At 36.4% G+C, this 23261-nt stretch overlaps 1 pseudogene; it reads left to right on the plus strand.

Moving 5' to 3' along the window:
- LOC145983652 (b(0,+)-type amino acid transporter 1-like) overlaps positions 1-23261 on the plus strand; it is a 110205-nt pseudogene that overhangs the window by 84904 nt on the left and 2040 nt on the right.

A 23261-nucleotide genomic window follows, 5' to 3' on the forward strand; every position in this document is an offset into this window, starting at 1 on the left:
AGAGTGAGCAGCACCAGGCGCCCGTTCCGAAAGTCGCACGAGTTCAACGCGTTAAACGAGTTATGGTAAATGGCCGTCGTATAAGTGCTCTCGTGCGTTTCGTTATGCTGTCCCAAAAGTCGCTTTCCGTGCTTCTCGTGCAAGAACGAGATTCACCAAACGCTCGGGCCAGGGGACTGGTTTGTTCGGTGAGCAACATGCGTAAGACGAGTGTGCCTCAACTGTTCTTACAATGTGATTAAAATGAGTAACAATGCCCACAGTAGAGTTTATTTCTGCCATAAGGAGATGCCTTCCGTTCGACGCCACGAGGACGCTGTGCCTGCGCTTTCGTCCAGAGCATCCCATAAGTCTGGAAAATAACTCGTTTCACTAGGTTGAGGAGCCCAGTTACCTTCGTTAAATTCGTTTCGTTAAGATTTTCGGAACGTACCTACCTGCAACAACGTAAAACGTATTGTAAGTGAAACTTCATATTCCAACATGTATTTTACAACTTACTGCAAGGTTCTATGTCCATTGGTTTCCTAAATATAGAACTTTTAAATCGGATGATTCTTTTTGATACACGGTGTATATATATATATATATATATATATATATATATATATATATATATATATATATATATATATATATATATATATATATATATATATAAAAATTTAGCTTAAAGATACACATTATGGCTTACTTCGAGCATTGCATTCTGTAAGCTTACAGCTAGTTATGAAAAGCTTGCTGCAACTTCCAATTGTGGTAACTAGATTGCTTAATGCAAGCTTGCATCCAGCTAATACTTGCCATGGCAAGCTTGCTGCTAGCTACTTAGCTTGCCATGGTAAGCTTGCTTCATGCTTGCAGCAAGCTGTCTGTGCTATCTGGGAAGAATGGAGTATCATTGTGTTCTGCAAAAAAAAGCACTTGTTATAACATATTTTGTACCCCCCATCCCCATAGTCTGATTGTTGGGTACACCAAAGTATGTGCCTCCTCAGAAAATGCAACCCCTAGAACTGATCAAGAAACAACAGAATTAACTATTACACCATCCAGGAAGAGTATAATCAAACTGTTATAAAAATATTTTAGAACAGAATATGTTAACAGAAATATTTAATATTTTTCTATTCAGTCAAATAAAACAATAAAATTTAATGTTACGATACATTACTACCAGAAGAAAAATTTATTTAATTTTTAAAATATATATTTTTATACATAACCTTAAAAAACCAGTTTTGCCAAGTTTTTTTATGTTTTATCTTAGAAAAAAACACCCAGGTTGTTTTAATTTTCTTCGAAAAAAACCAGGCAAAATGCCAAACCTGGGTATCAGCTGACATGAGTAGTATCATTAGCAGCAAGTATCAGTTCTATGCATATTTCAGTGAATGAAAAGACGGTATGCTGCTTCAAAGTGCAGCATATTTAATTGTTAGATAAAGTTATGAAGGCAGATCAATTAAAGTGTTGAGCAAAGCTAAGAAAATAACTTTCAGCAATAGCAGTAGACCCTTTTTGTTTTTAACTGTAATTACTTTAGTTTTCCACATTTTGATATGAAAATTTAACAAAAAAATACAATACACATTCTTTTTTAAAAAACACTCTCAGAATATTTGAAATAATTAATGTGCTTTTGAAGAAAAGAACATTATTGAATAAAGTGCTAAATGTAAACTAAATGAAAGTAGGGGGTAATGTGGAATACAGTATAATACAGTATTCCATATTACCCTTATAATTGGATAGTCTTGGACCCCTACAGCCACCATGAATAGACTATCAATAATGTTTATATTAACAGCACAATCGTAATTTATCTAGAATTAAAGGCTGAGCAATGTATCTTATGCATTTAAACGAAGCTGTTCTTTAGTTCATTGAAGCATAATTTCATAATTTTTCAATGGGCAGGTGAATGTTAAACACCAGTATTTATGTCACACGCAGGGCAAATATAACCTATAAATATACCTTTTATTTCTCATAGACTAATAGACCATCCTAGCACATCTTGTTACAAGATTATAATTTTAAAAATGAAATCAGAAGGAATACTTTAGGTCTATGCAAGGAAAAACATTTACTCACACATACACACACACACACACACACACACCATGGTTTGCAGGGATATCAATGTGGGGAACCTATCGGAAAACCTCGTTGTGGGGACCATCAAAATTTGATATCTTACTATGATATTTGACATCCTTGAGGTCGAATTGATACTTCAAATTTTAAAATATGAATGAAAAATGTCATTTTCACGAGAAATCAAGAACTGTTTTTAAACCAGTGTACTGGGGAACTTACAAGCTTAAAACCTATCCAATGGGGAACTATGATGATGAGTGTAATTAATGAGGTTCATTTCCACCAAGAGGGGAACTTTCTGTCAAACGGGGAACTGTGTCTTTTTAAACATCTAAAGTGGGGAACTTTAGAAGTCCAACTGGGGAATTTGTGTGATTTTCATATGTGTATTCAATGTGGTGAGAATCCATTAACCAGGGAACTTCTTCTTGTGTGGGGAACTGTGTGACAAACATTTAAATTGGGGAACTTGTTGTTATTTAATAAGTATATCCATGGACGTCCGCAGGATTTTTTCCAGGGAGGGGCAAGGAAGGTATTTTTTTCCAGGGGTGGGGGGCAAACAAGGCACATTTTCCCCAAAAATAGTGTTGTCCCCTAAAAAAACATTGCTTAATTTTGAATTTATGGTGTTCATGCAATAATTAACATATATTATTGTGGCTAGAATGCAATTATATGTGTGAGATACAAAATTTTTGGTTGACTTTCATTTTCCAGGGGGGGGAGACAACGGCCCCCATTGTCCCCCTTCCGGACGCCCATGAGTATATCCAATGTGCTTACACTACATTAACAGGTGGATTTTGAACTCTGTGTGAGCTAAGTCAAACAGCTAAGTGGGGAATATGTATGTCATATTATGATAGCAGCATTCTTGAGTTATTTGCATTAGGGTTTTTGCCATAAGTGAAAAGTATTTACATCAATGTGGCAAGGAAACCACAAGATTCTGGAGCTGAAAATCCTTTTCTTAAGAGATAAACATATACAATATAGATAAATGTGCATTTAGATATGCCAGCCGTGATACAGGAACAGGGGTCTAGTGTATAATTCTAAATTTTTGGAAGGGGCAACAGTACCCCGCAAATCATTTGATCCAAATTGTTCCCTTGTATTCACCTAACACTAGTTCAGAGTACTAGTCTATTACAACTGAAATACTAGAAGAAATTAAGTAAGTTACAAGTAGAATGTTGTTTACTTTTACATATGCATCACTGTTAACACTAGATAGTTTAGGGAAAGAGTGCATACCATGATGAAAGAGATAAAATGCTATCCATCTGTACTCAACCTGAAGTTTTCAGAAATTTTGTTTCAGAATTTTTTAGCTGTTCAACGACTAAACATTCATTTTAATGGTACAGGATTTGTTGAAAAAACAAAAGTAGTTTAAGCAATATTCCAATTGTTGTCAGTGATACTTATGTTTGAAGGAAACATAATCTACAATGATGATCACGTCTCCCAAACCATAAAGAACATCTGTCGATTGTCATTAATATGATGAAAAATCATCAGTCAATTTGAGTTTGTTGTATTTTTGCAACATACTACAGGTGACAAAATATTCATCACAGATTTGAGCATTGAGAAATTTATGAAGTATTCCTTGGTTCAAATTCCTTCTTGTTCATCCTCACTTGGACTTACATTTGGGAAGTTGGAATTCAAAATCGATTTGCAGCCATCTAGCCATCTAGATGAGATTTTACCAATGTTTTCGTCGGTTAACAGACACAAAATGCTGGAAAACATTTAATGATAGCCATGTACACTTCTTTGTCCAATTCCTTCAATCATGATCTCAAGTGTCTCAGTTAAGCTAATGGTACAAGAAATGTTGGTTAAATTACGAACCAACCAACTTTTAGTCATGTGCATATATAATACACGCACATTACAACAAATATTATTATTAATTTGCCTCATGTATGCTAAATATTATAAAAAGGATTACCTGTAAGTTCAAATCAAATTCTACATTAAGAATCATTTTTTATTCCAGTAAGTTGGTAATAATTTTACAAGTTTTATTAAAGAAAAAAAAGCATCGTGATCAGAAGATGGAAACATGAAAATTGTGATAATGTAAATAATAGTGGCATACTTTGCTAGATAAAATGATTTACAAACTCAGTCCTTTAAAGATCTGAATACAGAGAGTAAATTGTAATTGCACATGCACTGAGTGTCTTCTTCATACACTGAAACACCTGATCTCAGCTAACACAAAATCATGATATTCACCATGCTGAAGTTTGGAGAATGAGGAATCAAAACTGCAAGAACTGCAATTTGCTTTGTGCACTATCAGGAAAGAACTTAATAATTTTCTTTCTCTTTGAACTTGTATGCATTCTCATCTACCTGCTTTCCAGTAGATGGAAATTCTGGAGCAGAAAGTCCATTCCGACAAGAATTTCCTGCGTTAACTTCACTCACATTGTTATCATTTACTAAAATTAAACCACTAAAAGTACTATTATATATGAAAAGGAATTTTATTGGTTTTGGTTATGTATTTAGTATATATAAATTAGTTTGTTATAGATTATTAGTACAGTGTTGGGATTTATTAAATATATGAAATATTGATTTTTATTATAGGAGACGTTAATAATCGTACCTTTTATATCAGGGAGGATTACATTTTAATTGAATATTCTGTCTTCTCGAAAGGTGAGGAGTCACCTGGAACATAACCATCTTCTTTCTGGTCAAGTGTGTCCATTATGTTTGGGTTCCCTGCAGCAAGATCCACTTCTTCCTTAGCTACAATGTAATAAAAATATATAAATAATAAAAGACGTTTATTACCATGTGAGAAATTTTAACAAGCAAACATTTGCATCTAAATTAATATTGGGATTATTCCTTGAAATGGCATGGATTCTAAGTTTAGGTTTTTAGAAAATTCTAACTACAATTGAAAACTTTTCCTAAATTGATGTATTTAATGCTGTAAAATCATTTATATTTTTTGTGTTTATTCACACAACATGATGGAATTTGGCATTCACATAATAAGGAATAGTTGTTTCTACTAATGGCTGATTATGATAAATAATAAAATTATTCCAGTGCCTGAAGTTTAATCCAAAGGCGGGGGTTCTCAAACTTTTTTGCTTCATGACACCCTTAGTGTTTCAGAATTTTTTCACGGTGCCAAAGTCAAAATGTAGCCCTATCTAACACTTGCCTGAAGTTAAAAAATAAACATATATTTTAAATTCAGTAAGATTTTATGTGTAAAAAGTATTAAATAAGCACATATTTGGAACAATCATATATCATTTCAGTGAAAATATTGGAATATTTTGGAATGGTGCCACTGTGGCCACAGCCACCCAGGGCACGGTGCAACACACTTTGGAAACCACTGTCCTAAGGGATAAAGTTAACTGGAGCATGGTAATGATTACACACTCTGTAATCACAAAAAATATAATTCTACACAACTGTAAGCAATTTCTTGAAACACATCCACTGAAACCAAGTATGGTCTTCTATGTTCTTCTTGCTGCAGTGCTCTAAGTGAGAGGGGATGTGGAGGCAGGGATGTTATCTACTCAGCTATCAAAATTTTCACAAAGCATAACCCAGACTGCCTCACTGTCACCATGATAAACCTTAGAAGAATCCCCTCAGTTAGATACAGAGCTCAATAAATCAACGTCAAGTGCTGCTTGCTGATATCATGCTTCAGTGGTTACCACATTGAACTATGATGGAAGAATTTTTAGTTCCAAGTCTTTATAAAAAATGTAGACATTTCTTTTTATTTCTCCAGTTCTCCTTTCATTACAGAGAACAAAGTACCTAGATAGTGACATATACACAGCTTTCATGTGCATGTACAGATCATTTGTGTGCTAAAACAAATTTATGTAGGTACCTATGAGGAAAGCATACTTATATCAGTAGATTTCACAAAAGTCTAGCACTGAAATGTTTTTTTTTAAGTCAATGTAAATGGTCATTTGATAATAATGGAATATAAACATTGTTCTAAACAACATGACTAGGCACATAAACTTATACAACATGTACAAGATGGCAATTTTCATTATGTGATCTTCTTAATGGATATTAAATATATACCATGTTTCTTCCTGCTGCAGGATTTTTAAATTTTTTTTATCATCAAGTTACTTACATCCAACCATTGAAATCTTTGCTGGGTATTTTCTTCCGTCTCGCCATTTTATCAATTTTGTTAATCGTGGCTTATATTCATCTATACAGTCTTTTTCCAAGTCTATGGGACACATTTGTAGAATGTTATCTTCTGAGTACTGGACTAAAGTCCAGCAATCTGTAAGAGATAAAAATGAAATTTCATATTAACATAAGACAGTCTGCTTTTTAAACGATTCATGATTCACATGCACATCCCACATATAATATGGCAGGGTGGTCAAAGAAATGTTCAATTTGCCAAATATTGTCCCATATTTCCTTATTTATGGAGGCGTATGACCTTCCTGAGTAAGATGGCAAAGTAATACGAAGTGTATCCTGCTATACTGAAACAAGTAGGATGTTACAACATGTTGCAATCCTCAACCAAAAGCAAAACAATGTGCTTAGTATTGTGAATAAAAACTTTCATACTAAGCATTTTGTATTGCATTTAGAATTAAGGAAAATGCACTCTTCAAAATAATTAATTAAAAATAAGTAAGCGTGCTATCATTGATGGTAAATAAAATATCACAAAATCCTACTGATAACAGAAAACATTAACTTTGTCCTTTATTTTCAACAATGTTTGTGCAAAAATAAATGATATGTATTTTGTAAATGCCTATATTCTGTGTGACATACTTATATTCTTCCTTCAAAAACAAGAGCAATTTTTAAATATACAGTATTTAATATTTGTTAATACATACATCACATGATAATATAAATGTAACAATCATAACTGATTGAGCATTTTCCATTGTGGGGGCAGAAACTCTGCTTTTCAAAGCTGACATATTGCAGAGCGAACATATTTATCTCCTGGTATGAACAGAAAGAGGCTTGCTTGTGCAGGGTGCTAGTTGCAACTGTCTGCTTATAAGGATTTTGAATGTGTGAATGTAAGAATGACAACATGACAACTAGATGCAAGATACACAGCTCTGAACAAGTCTTTACGTAACAGCATATATTTGAATATGTTCCACAACACAACAAAATCTGTAATAGAATTTAGTGAAATCTACCAGTTTAATGGGATACATGCATTCCAGTGTTTGCCTGGCATAAGGGAAAATCGTAAGTATAGTATTTGCGAAGGAAGACTAATCCTACAATTGAACACAGCACGCATCGAAACAAATAGCAATTATGAGAAAGATGTAAGCCGTTAAAATTATGTGTTGTTTACACTTTACTAACTTTAACACATAAAGGATAACAGTTCCGAATGCCTAATCATTTTTTTTTTTTTTTTGCAATTTTTATAGGAGCATTATTAAGTGCTTTAGAATACTAGAAATGATTGTGGGAGCAAGTTCGAAGCTTGGGCAAATTAATTAGCAAAATTAAAAGCTTCGCTAAGTATTATTTGCTGGAGAAATTATGATTGAAATGTAACTTGTGCGAGCAGAAGTTCTTGGTTTCTGGTCGAGTCAGACAATTATTTTTTTTTTATTTTGCTGAAGTTTGGTGCCAATAGTTATTATAAACGTGTTCTTTCGCTATTTGAGTGTGCATACAAAGGGTTTTAATAATAAAAAGTGGTGAAAGCACTAGGTTTTTGCTTACGCGGGTCATACTTTGTGATCAAATATCTCTGTTATTTGTGCTGGAACTAATTTTATATTACATAAGAACATCAAAATCTTTCGATTAATACAAATTTCAACGTAATTCTCGAGGGGGTACGGTGGGTAAACAGCCTGAAATTTCGTTTCTTTTTCAATGTTCACATCGTGTGTTTGCTTACAATATTGAGAAAGCAAATAATTTTACTGGAATTTTCATCCATGAGCACGAATTATATATTTTAACGTGATTTGTTTAAGTTACCTTGTAATCTGTATTGCTGAAGAACAAATGTTTTTCTCTAAATTAACATCCGCTGTAAAAAATGTGCCACCCGTGAGTGTTAAACCGTATTATTAAAATTGTATATTCCAACACATGTGCACGGCATACAAAAATTTATGAACGTTTGTAATTTTTTTTTACTTGTTTTCAGTCTTGTCGAACAAATCAAGTTCAGCTGCACTAAAATGTAAAGACACAGGTGACCAAATGTTAATAGAACAAACCTAAATTAATAAAGAAAACTTACCTTCTTTTCTTCTTCTTTTCTTCGATCTCTTGTCCATTTTTAAGAAAAGCAATCCAACTGCTTAACTACGCGGCATGAGCAAAGCAGATGAAGTGACAACCACAAAATCCCACACAAAATTCGAAAAAAATCCTCAATTTGAAGCATTTTAAAATCGTCTGGATCGCCAGGACATTCACAGATATAGCTGTAATGAAGCGAATAGCATCTCAAATGTTGCAGAGCAGAATTTTGAAGAATATTACTTCCTTTCACACTGTTTCATTGCCCCTTCAAGTTTCTTCCATCCGGAAATAAAATCTCTCCAACAAGGGAAATTCCCTCTATCCATCATCTGCGGACACTGACCTGGCCATGCTGCGGAGCGAAACACATCTGATACCGAGACACATGCCAAGCAGCATTTCCAGAGACCTCTGGATAGCAGAATATGAACTAAAAGTTACACACGGTTAACACAGGCAACTCGTTGAAAATCGATTTTCTGGGGAACATCAAATATTCATGTAAAACTTCTCCCACGGTATTATAACGTTATTTTCCAATGGTTTTTGGGCATTTTTTTTTTGCAGGGAACCGCAGTCAGTTCCCCAGAAACGATTTGGTTCCCCATAAAAAAGATGTGTAAACACATGCAGTTCCCCGTGTCGACCAATCTGCAAACGCGCACACACACACACACACACACACACACACACTCACCTGACAACTTGATGATAAACATTCTCTGCCATTTAGTGGTACCATATAACTGCATGCAGGAAGTCATAAAACTATAAAAATGTGATTTTAACAAAATGTATCAAGGCCTGAAAAATAGAGGGTAATGTGGAATAGCATTCCACATTAACCACGCTCACCTATTCTACATTACCCACAAACTATTTTTTTCTTTTTTTTATCTCATATGAGATAGGAACGGAAACTTCCAGGACACCTAATAATTGATAATGGTTATTTAGCTATGACATTGGTGAAGAATGATACAGAGAGCACTTGCAGAAATCTTACCTTGTGTTTGCTTTGTGTGTACAAAACGACAGTAACAAAAAAAGTCCTTTCCCTCCAAGACAGCTTTATGTGCTCTGTCTTCAAAAATTCACAGTGGACAGCATGAGTTGCATCAATGCTGCCATTTGTGCACACAGTCTGATATTTCTAAACTACCCTGAAAGATGGTAGACGTATGTTGTTGTAAAAATCATGGTATTCCATTTTGGCCGAACATTCCACATTTGCCGCCTCTACTCTAATGTTCAAGTATTGTTACTGGTATCAGCAGAAATTGATAAGTGGTATCACCTTGTTCCTATACAAAAATGAGTAAAGCAAACCACATTTCTGAAAGAAAATTCGTAGGTTAAATGTAAGCATGGTGAGGCACATGGTGTGGGCAACAGAAGAAAAAATTAGCATGTTCTTATTTTTTCTAGAAATTTGTTAGCAATTATTTTTCAACTTTTGTTCTGATAAAAATATTATTTTTCTTTGCAGGGATTGTTAACACTCATACTGATATTGTCAGGAAACATAACCATGCTAATTGACTTTGCCAGTTTCCTCATATGAATCTTCTATGGAGTGGCCATGGTATCCTTGATTATTATGAGAAGGACAAAGAAAGATGTCAAGAGACCATACAAGTAAGTTCTGTGCATACAAAACTCACTATCGGAAAGATAATAAGCCCTTTTTCACTGCTATTGTTGGAGAATGGTATTACAATTTCACTCGTGAGTTCATACAAAAGAATAAAGTGATTATAATTAATGGGAAGTTATTATTTCTTGTAACAATGAAGATATTTTTTTTCATTTTTCAAAATCTTCTTTTAATTTAATTTTTTTTTAAAGGTCTTGAATACTAAATTCAAAACTATATCCATAAATTTGAGCATCTCGAAGAGACCACATCTACCCAATTGTATATAATATTCTTTGCAGAAAGTAGTTTTTCAAATAAAGCACACTGTTTTGATACTCAGATGGGTATGAGCAACATATCTACAGTTTGCCAGTACTGCTATTTACTAACACCTTTTAAAACTTCTAACTGCCATTATTAGCTGCCCATAACTGTTACTTTTCCTTGTGTGTGTGTAGTGTATGAATATGTCTGATTTTTATCCTTATTCTATGTTCCTATCGTAATTCCAATTTTAATCATGATGGTGGCAGTATTCCTGACATTTGTTCCTATTGTCACAGATCCAACAATGGAATATCTATTTACAATCACATTCATAGTTGCTGGAATTTTAGTCTACATAGCTCTCGTGTACTATGAGAAGAGGCCAAAATGGATGGGTACAGGCATGTATCCAGAAATTCTTTTCGGGGGGGCGGGGGGGATAAACATCATTTTTATACAGGAGTATAGATAGAACCTCACAAGGTTTAAGGTCGATGGTGGCGATTCAGTTCCAAAACGGTGGGGGGTGGGTGGAGGGGACATGAAAAGTTTACTTTCTCTTGGTAGACAAAGGCATTTAAAAGCCATAGTAACTGTCTCCTAAATCTGCCACTGTTTAAGTTGCTGTTTTATTTTTAATTTTTTTTCTATTTTTATTTCTTATTATTATTTTTTTGGCAGAACGTGATATCGGGACATTTTTTATCACTCGACTCCTCTGTTTCAATGTACGAATGTTGTGTCTGTGCCGAAACCATCTCAGTATATGTGTGTCCATTTCACGAAGCTGTTATGCAATGGACAATTCATTCGTATGTGTTCTCCCAGGTTTGGATATGATCCTTTATGGTGTTGTTGCCTGCCTTTGAAACGTAACCTTAAAAAAAATCCTAATTTTCCATCCTTGTGACTTGGATCTTCAAGATTTAGGAAGAATTCAAACCGAAGGCACACACGTCATTTGCAATGAGTGACCCAATCAACAGAAACTTTTCACACCATAGCGGCACGACAGGCTGCACAAGCCTGTGTTCGATTTGTGAAATCCTCAAGCGACACCTATAGCACGTAGCTTTGGTGTGAAACCTGGTGAGTCAATCTCATTGTCACCTTGAAATGGCAGCTAGTGTTGACCACAGAAGAAAAATATCTTGTCAACCAGTGGGAATGTCCCTTAGTTTTATTCTATTTCCTTTTTCTGTGCTTGTTAATTAAACAGGCAACATCTTACGGTTGGGCACACACAAGAGATGTGCTATGCAGAAATCTTAGCGGAAAATGCAGGCTCGTGCCATTGCTCTACAGCGACAGCAAAAGATCAAGCAAAGCCAAGGGTGACTCGGTAGCTCACTTGGTAGAACAAAGAATGCCACGGTATATGCCAGAGATCCTGGTCTTCAAATCATGATTGAGCTTGCTTTTTCAGCTAAAATTTCCACATATGCAACATCTTCTTGCTTTCTCTTCTCGACATTCATAAAATTTTCGGCCTTCATGGCTGCCCCTTTGTCGTAGATATTGTTTGAGTGTTTTTCCAAAACAGTTGACTTAAAAGTCCTTTTTTAACCCACAAAACTCTTGGACTGCATACACGAAACTTGATTCGGTCACTAATAAATCGTCACTCAAAACTTAGATTTTCAGTCGATCTGTGCAGCTTATTTATTTTTCTTTTTTTTTCTTTTTTTTAAATGATGCTCCAATGCCCATTACTGCTGAAATATTTACTTTAGAGACCTTCAATCTCTTCGGCTCATGACCCGAAACTAGCACTACACTGTCGGCAATGTCTTCAGCTTTGGACCCGAACTTGTACTAGTGGTAGACTTCAGCACTTTCCAGGAAAATGTATCACTAGTCCTCTCCCCCCCCCTTTCCAACCTGAATCTCTACATCTTATAAAACTTTCAATGAACACTGACTCATCACTAATCGACTGTCACACTTCCTCCTGAAGTCTTATTGAATTATTCTGTTGTACAGACCAACTGTGAAATTGAATTCTCGTATTTATATTCATATTATATTCTGGAATGTTACGCACATAAAATGTTTTGTTAATACTGACAGTAGTTCGACTTCACCTCCTATTTAAGAACGTTCCCTCTCAAGCTTTTCAGAGAATTAGTAATGCAACGAATTGCCCGACTCATGGTGCTACCTTCATCAGTGCTTTGTTGTGCAACTTCCAAATGCTGACAAATCTTTAAATAATGCTCAAGTTCGTTGCGACAACACTGAAAGAACAAGAAAAGTTTACATACAATATTATCAATAACAGGGTTATCCCTCAGGGTTCTAGAACATTCTCCGCCTTTCCTCAATAATTATATCTCTCCTTAAATTATAATCACAATATATTATTTCACACACACAAGCCAAAAACATCATTTTATCAAGCGTAAATCAAAAAGTTTCTGAGGGAGCTCAAGACCCCTGAGCCCCTCCTCTGGATACGTGCCTGGATGGGTAAGAATATTATATTTAGAAAATTAAATGCTATTTTAATAATAAAAATTAGCAGGGACGTCGTTAGGAGGTGGCAGGGGGCACTGGCCCCCCGAAACGTTCACGTGGCCCCGGCAAACTGTTCTACATTTGCTGAAAATTTTACTTTAATGACAAATATTGCAAAATAGTTTTTCAGTAATTTTTTCTTTCAGTTAGAAACACTGTTCTTAATTTGAGTGGCACGAACCCAAAAGCACATTACCTTCTCGTTTTCCAGGTTTTAGCTATAGTGGATGTTAGTCTAGGAACCTAGATCTTCGTTGTTTCTCGAAATTTTGAGGGAACGGTCTTTCCACCCCTAGCAGTCACCGGTCAACAACAGGCAGGGTTGGGTGTTGAGTGTTGCCGTTGCGTCCAAACAATGTTTTGAGCTTGAATAGATTGAAGAACGACCGCTTGTGCAGAGGTAGACCACATATATGCAAGCAGTTACAACTGGTCCCGAATCAGAGCGCAATACATGCTAAATAAGTATAATGGTGGCAGGATGCCTCATATCTGCGGGTAAGTAGTATTATTCGCACCAAATATCTATTCTACTATTGAAACAGTCTAAAACACGCAACGTGTTAAAAGTAATTATCTTCACAAACTTTACGATTTCTCGAGTCGCATATTTTCCTCGATATCGTGAAGACCAATTTTGAGAATCCTCCTTAACAAACGATGCCTCCCCGATTGTGCAGCGATAGTGTTGTTGCCTTGTAATCGAGGGGTCCCGGGTTTGATACATGGGGGGAGGTACACAATGGTCCGGATCTTACTTTAAACTGTAGGTCCAGTCCCGATTAGCCTTAATGTGCATAAAGTGGGCTAAAAAACATTTAAGAAAGAACAAGTAAATACATTTTTGTAATGTTGAAGTAAAAAGTAAAGTAAAGTGTTCCCCTGTGCATAGCACCACACCATGAAGGCGTATAGGGGGTGTGGGGGTAACGCCCCACACTTTCTTGATCCGGTCGTGAATGGGGGTGATGTGATCAGCATCACGCCCCTGACCGCCTTTATCCCCCAGGGTTTCCCCCAGGTACCCATGTTATTCGACGCTGGGTGGGCGCCGGGGCCGCTTCCAACGTTAGAAAAGTTCCGGTAAGTAAATTATTATTATTATTATTGTTATTATTTTGGGTATTCTTGGTTCGTATGAATCTGCCTCACACAGTAAGCTTATTTTTTTGAGTCAAGTACAATAACAAACCCTTGCAACATGTCACTGGAAAGACATGTGAGGTTGCACATATATTTAAGCATCTATAAATATATAATAACCCGTGGTATGACAGCCCTGGAAGGGCATTGGTCTATCTCCCGACTGCCAGTCGTTCCCACAATCCTACCTAAAAATTTAGAGGTGTGGAGATCTTTAACCAGTAATGGGGGGACGTGGGGTCAGCACGTCGAACCCCCAACCGTTATAGGGGATATCCGTAAATAATAATTATATTTTTGTAGTAAGGAGTCGTTGTCATTTAACAAACTTTATTGATTCATTCCATAAGCATTATTTAAAATGTAGTGCCATACTGAACTTACCAACTTAACAAAGGCACATTGATTGCTAAATTAGGCATTTTCCTTGTGTTGCAGAGCAGGTTCAGTTTTTGTAGTATTGCAATGTTTTACACAGTCCGTTCGACGAATTTTGAGAATATTGATGTTTTGTCAAAGGGACCACCCCCGAATAAATATCTGTGGATGATATACAGGTTTCATCGTTTTTCCGGTGCAACTTTTCTCCGTACAACATGTCTTTTGCCACTCAAGCTGAAGAGCCGATTCAATGGTGCAACGACCTTGGTAGAAAGAAACTCTGGTACCATGTTGACAAAAGACTCAAGAAGTCCCGCAACCAACAGAACTCGAAGCGCTCGGATCCTACGGTGACATACACTTTGGTTGAACACAAACGGATGCATTGGTAGGCGGTCCCTTTCTGGGAAGTCGGGGACCTTTTGAAAACACACTTTTCCTTCAAGCACACCAGGGGGCCTAAGCCAGGTCACCCTTTCCCACAAAATCTTCTTTTCATCTGGCTCTGGTTATCGGCCACGCCGAAACGCACTGCAGGTAGCTAGGACGTTCTGGGTTAATTACTTTATGGTTCAGCATGGACATAGGTTTTCAAATTGCAACAGACAAAATTCTACTGTTTGTCCCTTTTCTGGCGGAAGATGAATGACAAAGATGTCGCGGTTCCTTCAGGTTCCCACACTCAACCCTTGTGCTCATAACCTGCAATGAAGGGAAAGGCCATAATAAGCCTTTGTAATGTAACCAACTTTATATAATTCCTTGGTAACTTTCCACTCATTTTCAAGAAACATCTGCTTCTTTTTGCCCTACTGTGTTGATTGGTCGACAATTGATGACTGTCAGCTAGTTCTAAGTACAGTTTGATCCAAGAAGTGGTTTCATAGTTAGCTTCTGTAAACGTGAGATTCCGGTAGGCTTGAGATCTCATTTTCATGTATTGCGAGTGAAGTTTCGATCGATTTGGTTCATTTTACTTTGCTCTTCTGCCACATTTGACTAATTGCGAAGATGGGGATGAGTGATGATATGATTAAATTGATCAATGGACACAACAAACACCCATGCTCAGTCCGGAATTCAAACCCGGCACACCTGGCATCGTAGCACGATGTGCTAACCACTCCGCCACGGGGGTAGGCGAAGTGAAATTTCGAGTGTGAAGCTGCCAGCTTGTTTTCCTCTCAAAAAACTTGAAGTATGTATGATCGACTGATCGACCAAATGCCCAACACATTGACTTTCTAAATTGGTGTCCGACTACCACACAGGAGACCGGGTTTGACTCCTAGGGTGGTTGATCTCACATGTGATGAAGAATAAGTCACATTTCAATTAAGGAAGGAAACGAGGTATGTAGTCAACATTTTATAGTAGTGTGCATGCTCTAGAAATAATACGTTTCAAAATTCTGCATATTTTGTGATTTTTCTTTATTTAGCCTCCACCAGGGTTGTCAAAGGTCCATCTACCCATAAGTTCTATGGGTTTTATTGAGTTCCGTTGCAGGACCGGAACCTTTCTTCTCGCACAATTTAAATTCGGTCCTAGTAGTGTATTGTTCCATTACAAAAAGGTTAACTAACTAACTCCCTAGCCTTCTTAAACCCGAAGGTTCATGGCTGCAGCAACACAGGCCTTCCATCTTTCCCTATCTTGAGCAAGTTCTATATACTCTTTTTCATCCCTACCAATTTCCCTTAGGTCCATCTCAACGTTGTCCCTCCATCTTCATCTTGGTCTTCCTACAGGTCTCTTGCCATCAGGTTTCCCAACAAGAATCCTGTAAACTCCTCTTTCTTCTCCCATTCGTGCCACATGGCCTGCCCACCTAAGTCTTCTTGATTTAATTATTCTAATAATATCTGGACATGAATACAAATTATGTAGTTCTAAATTATGTAACCTTCTCCGCTCACCTGTCTCCTCATCCCTTTTAGGTCCAAAGATTTTCCTAAGAATCTTATTTTCAAATACTCTCAACTTATGTTCTTCTTTCAATGTAAGGGACCAAGTTTCACATCCATATAATACTACAGGCAACATTACTGTTTTGTATATTTTAACTTTTAGTTTCTTAGATATTAAATGAGAAGACAAAAGTTTATGAAGAGAGAAGTAACATGCATTTCCTGAATTAAGCTTACTTTTTATTTCCTCTTTAATATAATTTTCATTTGTTAATATTAAAAAAAGGTTACTCGATCGTATTTAAATTGATCCGGAAAAAAATTCCTGCACCGAATTTTAATTGATCCTGGAAAAAGGATTCTTGGACAGTGTTTAAATTCAGATGCAAAACAAGGTTCCTGGACCGTATTTAAATTTTACCGAAAAATGAGTTCCTGCACCGTATTTAAATTCATACGGAAAAAAGGTTACTGTACCAAATTGAGGCCTAGAACCCATTTACACTTGCTGATTTTCTCCCCCAGATGTGAAATGAATTTATTTACAATAACTGGACCATTTACAACCCTGGGATTGTTAAAGATTAGGGAACGCATACATTCTATTTTTTTCTATAGGATTCCATTATAGGACCGGAACCTTTTCTCTCGCACAATCTAAATTCATACCAAGTTGCGAATTGTTCCATTTCAATATGGAACTTTGACCGTATTTAAACTGATCCGGAAAAAAATTTTCGTTGACAGTATTTAAATTCTTCAGGAAGTAAGGTTACTGAACCGAAATTAAATTCATCTGGAAAAAAATTCATGGACCGAATTGACAATGTTACCGATGAAGAGGTTCCTTACGGTCCAGAACCCATTTACGCTTGCTAATTTTCTCTCCTGGATGGGAATTGAATGTATTTAAAATTCCTGGACCTTTAACAACTCTCGCCTCCACCCGCAAATGCAGATGCTGTGGCTGCTGCTTAGGCGGGAAAGTTGACTAGACATACAAATAAAATTAATCCAAAGTTGTATAGCGAATAATAGTTACTTACATACTTACTTACATGAAATACGGAGAGCCAAATTACTTATCAAGCATTTTCTGTTATTTGTCCATCGTAGTGGGAGCGATAACTTTTGCCCTTGCTGGTGAACTCGGTTCCTGCAAATTCAAGATGGCATTTTCTAATTTTCATTTCTATTTGGGCTGACAACTCCGTGGTGGAGTGGTTAGCAGGTTATGCTACGAAGCAGAATGTCCAGTGTTCGAATCCCGGCCTGAGAATGTGTCTTTTTTGTGATGGTCCTTTCATCAAGTTAATCTTAACTCATTCTCATCTTCACAATTAGCCAAAAAGTGTCAGATAAGTGAAGTAAAATGAACCAAGTCAATCAATAATTTCTTTTTCGTTATTTTACGCCGCTTTTCTACCTCTTGTGTTAAATGCGACGAAGAGACTGAAGGAATAGCAATGCGAGACATGATCCAACCACACCTGTCCAAGGTCCGAACCTTGGACCTCTGGTTTCGTAGTGCGTCATGCTCATGCATTGGGAGTGGAATTCTTTGAATGAAAACTATAAAAGTAGGGTGAAAGAAAACAACATTGTACTGTGCAAAAAAGCCATGTTTAGGTCCTCTAAAGAAAAGTACAGTTATTCAGTAAAATTAATTTTGAAGGACAAAGCCTCCTAAGTGTTTTTCCATTCGGTCATCGCATTGAGTCCCATCTAGTTTTGAGAGTGGAATTCGCTTACATATCGATTTCAAGTAGCTTCTCAATTGTCCTCACGATGTTAGGCCATCACAGAAATTTTGGAGTTTCTACCAGGGATCGAAGCTTGAAAGACTAGAGCGCAATAATTTGAGCGCGCGGGAATTTTGTTGTTTCTATTGCCATCGTATATTCAGTTTTGCACGTGCAAAGAAGATTACTTTTAAGAAACTAGATGTGTGCATAAAATTTCATATATATCGTCAACATTCTCCAATGTGTACAGTACGACGCCACAGAAGACTCGTGCATGTCCCATAGAATAGTGGTTAAGGGTGTCGCCTTGCACTATAGGCCGCCGGATTCGATTCTGGTATAAACAATATACATGGGATTCCTACCTTGAACTCATTACTTCATTTTCGCACCATTGTCATACTTGTACGTACACCTAATACCAGCACCCTTTTATATCTAAACCCACGGAAGAGGGTTTTCTCTACTTCTTAATTTTCTTCGAGCAAATTTACAAATCTAAGGAGTAAGGACTAATGACATTGTTTTTGGTGTCTCAAAAATCTAACATAAGAGAAAATACATGGATTTTTAAAGACTGTCTAGATGCCATTAAGTTAATAAGTTCATTCTGCATTTAGATTCCCGAATAATGGCCGTGGATTTCGCGAGTCTATATCCGTAAATTTTTGGGGGCTACAGCAGAAAATAATGTTCTCATCCAACAAGATTATACACACACACACACACACACACACACACACATACTGTACATATACTTGTGTAGGCCTATATGGTATATTAATAGTTTTTTAGTTTTTAATGGTTTGATAGAAAAAATATCTTATGTTTTGGGCCCCCCCGAACTGATCAACCTAACTACGTCCCTGAAAATTAGTATTAGTAGATCAGTATTAATAACAATTATTATCAACTAGGGACTTCTGACGGGTTGTGCAAATATTTTATGTTTGTAATATGTACGATTACTTCTGAAACAGACACTGAGAACTTTAAGACTGAAGCGACAAGGAACATGAAACAGCACATATTGCATTAAGAGCCATTATTTTGAAATTTGAAAAATAAAGAGATATTTGGATAGTTGTACTTTTTGATTGACTTCATTTTTTATATGTTGAAGTAGGTCATGAGAAATTAATATTATGCAATTTTGAGACCATGAAAAATGTCCTTCCCCCTCGGGCTTGTTTTTTGCGAATGTCCATTCATCAATTTCATCACTCATCCCCATCTTCACAAATTAGCCAAGAGGCACAAAACGCGAAGTAAAATAAACTAAATCAATCAATCAATCTTTCGTGCACTTGTTTGGCTGTGAACTGGGATGTCCACCCCCTGTGCCCCACTATGATGCCATCTCTGGTTCCGACCCACATAGACCACCTTTCGTCATAATTATACATTTTGCACGTGACATGATATTCTTATATTGGCTGCGTCGCGCCATTCTCTCTTATCTCCCCAGCTACTTCTTTATAGTGCAATGCTAGACGTGAAATTGACATAATATTGTCGTCAGGGAATTCTATACTTTCGATTTCATACCACCATCAGTGGATTATTGAGATGGGCGATGCCGCAGGATCTAGATGTTGAAAACTAAGAATAAATTGTCATCAATTTAGAGTTAACGATAATAGCAGTGCCCCACCCCTTTGACAACTAACATTACCCTAGAAGGCACTTTATCCAGCCATCGTAAATCTAGCTCCATGAGAGTCAGTTTTAACTCCATTTAAGGTGAAATTTAGTTCTTTTATGCCCATCAGGTTTGGCAACACTGCCAGGAGGCAAGGGAAAAACAAGCATTGATCATATGGGAGTATGATTTGATTCATTCTTTTGTGAATATAAAACTTCCGATGGAATAGAAAGAGATGTCAACAGGAAGAGGGCAGTTTGAAGATGAATTTCACCAGCGGAAAAGTCGAAACTTCCATTTGATTAGCCGTAACTTGATGTTGAAGTTGATTCCCCATAAGGAATACATGGGATTCCGAAAATTATTATTCATCATATTTTTCAATCATCGTGTCCAGCTTAATAATCAACATAACAAAATGTTTGCACTTGCAATATGGAGAGAAATTCATACTCTTGGATACAACCAGGGTTTGTTTTAGTAGCAGTGCCCATTCGGGCGATACTAAAATAAATGCACAATTGGTGCGTAATTGTATCACCTCGCCTTAATATCTTGGTTAAGCAACAGTACCCCAAAGATTTGTTTACTGGGCATTGAAGCTCACTATTAGGACAAGCTATCTGATATAGCACATTACTGGGATACTGATGCTGTTAGCAGATATACAGATCCTTTGAATACTCAAAATTTGCGAAATCCACATCATTAGAATTAGGCCTATCTCAAAACAGCATCAACGTAAAAATACACTAAGTATGCCAACTTGTAGGTGAATATATGTACTAACACCAGGAAGTGAAAAAGCTTTGGGGCCTTGTCCCATTTTTGAGAAAATAATTTTTAAAATATTAGGAAATGTCAATGTAAATTATCACACTTCCTCCCATATCAGGAAGTTTAACAGACCTTTCTCCTCCTTTTCTTTGTTCCATGTCTTGACAAGTTGTGGGAAAGTTTTAGTTTTTCTTTCTTTGATGGATAGCATAGTAGCGTCGCATACATGTAATCAAGGGGTCCCGTGTTTGATGCAAGGTTGAGATACAAGTTGTTCTGATCCCACTTTAAACTGCAAGTCCCCAGACCCAATTAGCTTTCCTGTGAATAAAGTGGACTTAAAAACAAAGCTCTATATACAGTGGCGTACCAAGGCAGCCATCTATTTGCCAACTTTTCCTACCTTTGACATTCTTTTTACTGGGACAAAGGGGAATTATTATCCCCCACCCTTTATGCACGCCACTGTCTATATTGCAATAAGTAGAGGCATATATTTTTTGTAAATAAAAAGCAAAATTTCGGTACAAAAACAGAGTCAATTTCAGGTTCAATAAAATAAAATAAAATTTCACTGTTATAGTGGTGAAAAAGCTGTATATAAAATGACATTTTGGTTTTAAAAAATGTGAATATAATCCCAAATTTGATTTACAGACTGCATTTGCTACACAAAATAAACATATCCCTTCTAATAGCACATTTATGTCATTACCAGAATATTAAGTTTATTCCTGTATAAAGGGGTCCAATTTTTGCTTCTCAAATATTTACAGCAGAATTAATCAATTTTCCGTGAATTGCATAACTCACAGGATAATTTTCACTTCAGAAAGTATCGTGTCAGTAAATAAACTCTAAATTTCGTGTTTGAGAGTCGATTTCGCATTTTGCACTTCATTTCGCATTATTTCGTGGCAAAACAGGGTAGGAAAATGCACCTCACACCTTTCAGAAACATGAAAAATTAACATTCCAATGTGTTATTTCACATTTCGTGTTTTCGTCAATACCGAAATATGCATGCCTCTAGCAATAAGAGTATGTTTGTAAACGATTCTGTATTATTGTACCAAATAAAACATAACTTTCTTGTTATACATAACTTGTGATTCCCAGAATGAACCAATTTCAGTTCATGTAGGTGTGATGGAGTGGTTACCACAGCAATCCACGACGCCAGGGGTCCCTGGTTTGAATCCCGGTCTGGGGATGTTTGAATGTTCTTTGTGAGTGTCACTTCATCGATTTCATAATATCATCACTCAGCCTCTTTGCCATGATTAGTACAAATCGACAGAAAGGCGACGTAAACTAACCCAATATCAGGCAATCAATCTCAAATAAGCTTAGGAAAAGTAGGCTTAGGATATTTCCGTCACCTTTAATATTGTTACTGCAAATAACCAACATGTTTTTTTTATCATTATGGCAATTCTTTTAAAGAAATTTTAAAACATCAGACACAAATTTATATTTTTGGGTGCCTCACCTTTCAAGCATAATGGGGTACTCTAGATTTGCTTGTTTTTTCTATAAATTGTGGTGTGGACAAGCCTTCAAAAACTGATCAGTTCTAACTTCTGACAGAACTAGATGACGAAACGTACAACAAGTATTCCACAAAAGGTGAAGCCATTAGGGCCATATAGGTTAAATTAAATTGTTGCAATGTAATGTAATATTTTCTACCCACCTGGCAAAATGTTTGCTCGTAAGTAAATCATGCAGCCATTCGTAACATTGTGACGTTCTGCTCCTGCATTTAACTGGGCCCTAGAAGCTTTCCATGGATAAGAACAAATGCAATTATGGAACTCACAAAATTTGTTGGTTGAGGTATGCACACCAAGGTTATGGTGCACCTGAAGTCTTTGACTAACCTCCTTGTTAAGCAATTCCAAGAATGGATCAACTAAGGTTCGCATAAATATCTTTCATATACATAAGATACATCAGAAACAATTACGATGTTTACGTTTCACTGGCGAGAAGCGCACCAACACTACTTATATTTAAGACCTAACTACAGTACTACTAATTCTACTAGTATTGGAAATTGCGTCATTCATCTTGGCTTCTCATCAGATCTTTACCACTTAGTTTTATTTTTCTTTTTTTTTTATTCTGAAATATAATTGTTTCAAATAACGTTTCAACAAGAATTTAATATTCAACAACCATTTTTATTTACTCTAAAATCAACCAGACATTGCGTAGTGACAATCTTAAACATACTGTTTTACACATTTTTTATCTCCAGTTTTGTGAATGGGCACAATGTTGGCCCGTTTGAAGTTTTTCGGAAACACACCCTCAGAGAAGCATTTGTTGAGTAAGGCAAACAGGGAAAGAGCCAAGGAGTTGGCAGTTTTACGCAGGAATATTGTCTGGATTTCACCTGGACCTAGGGACCGGTGAAGGGACAATGAACTGAGAAGGTATTTTATTTCCTTGGAGGATGTTTTGATTGAAGATGGTGTGTGAGGACAGACAGCATTTATGTGGGGGAGAGGGTCGGAATCTGAGAGAAGGGAGAAGTTCTCATGAAAAAAATCATTGAAAAGTTTGGCTCTTTCTTCTCCACTAGCAATATCAGTATTATGAACAATTTATTTAGGTATATGTGGGCTTTGTATTCTTGAATTTAGTAATGTGAAGAATCTCTTGGGGTTTTTAGTACATTTGGTTGTTATGTTATTTACAATGTTCACTATATTTTTTTTAGTAGGAATTTTGAGTGACGTCTGATGTCACAATAGGTACCATGTGTGTGAACATTAGGGTGCTGCTTCCATAGATACCAAGCCTGTTTTCTTTTATTTTTTAAC

This window comes from Lepisma saccharinum, chromosome 2 (genome assembly GCF_977018435.1).
Source record: "Lepisma saccharinum chromosome 2, izLepSacc3.1, whole genome shotgun sequence".
Lineage (NCBI taxonomy): Eukaryota > Metazoa > Arthropoda > Insecta > Zygentoma > Lepismatidae > Lepisma > Lepisma saccharinum.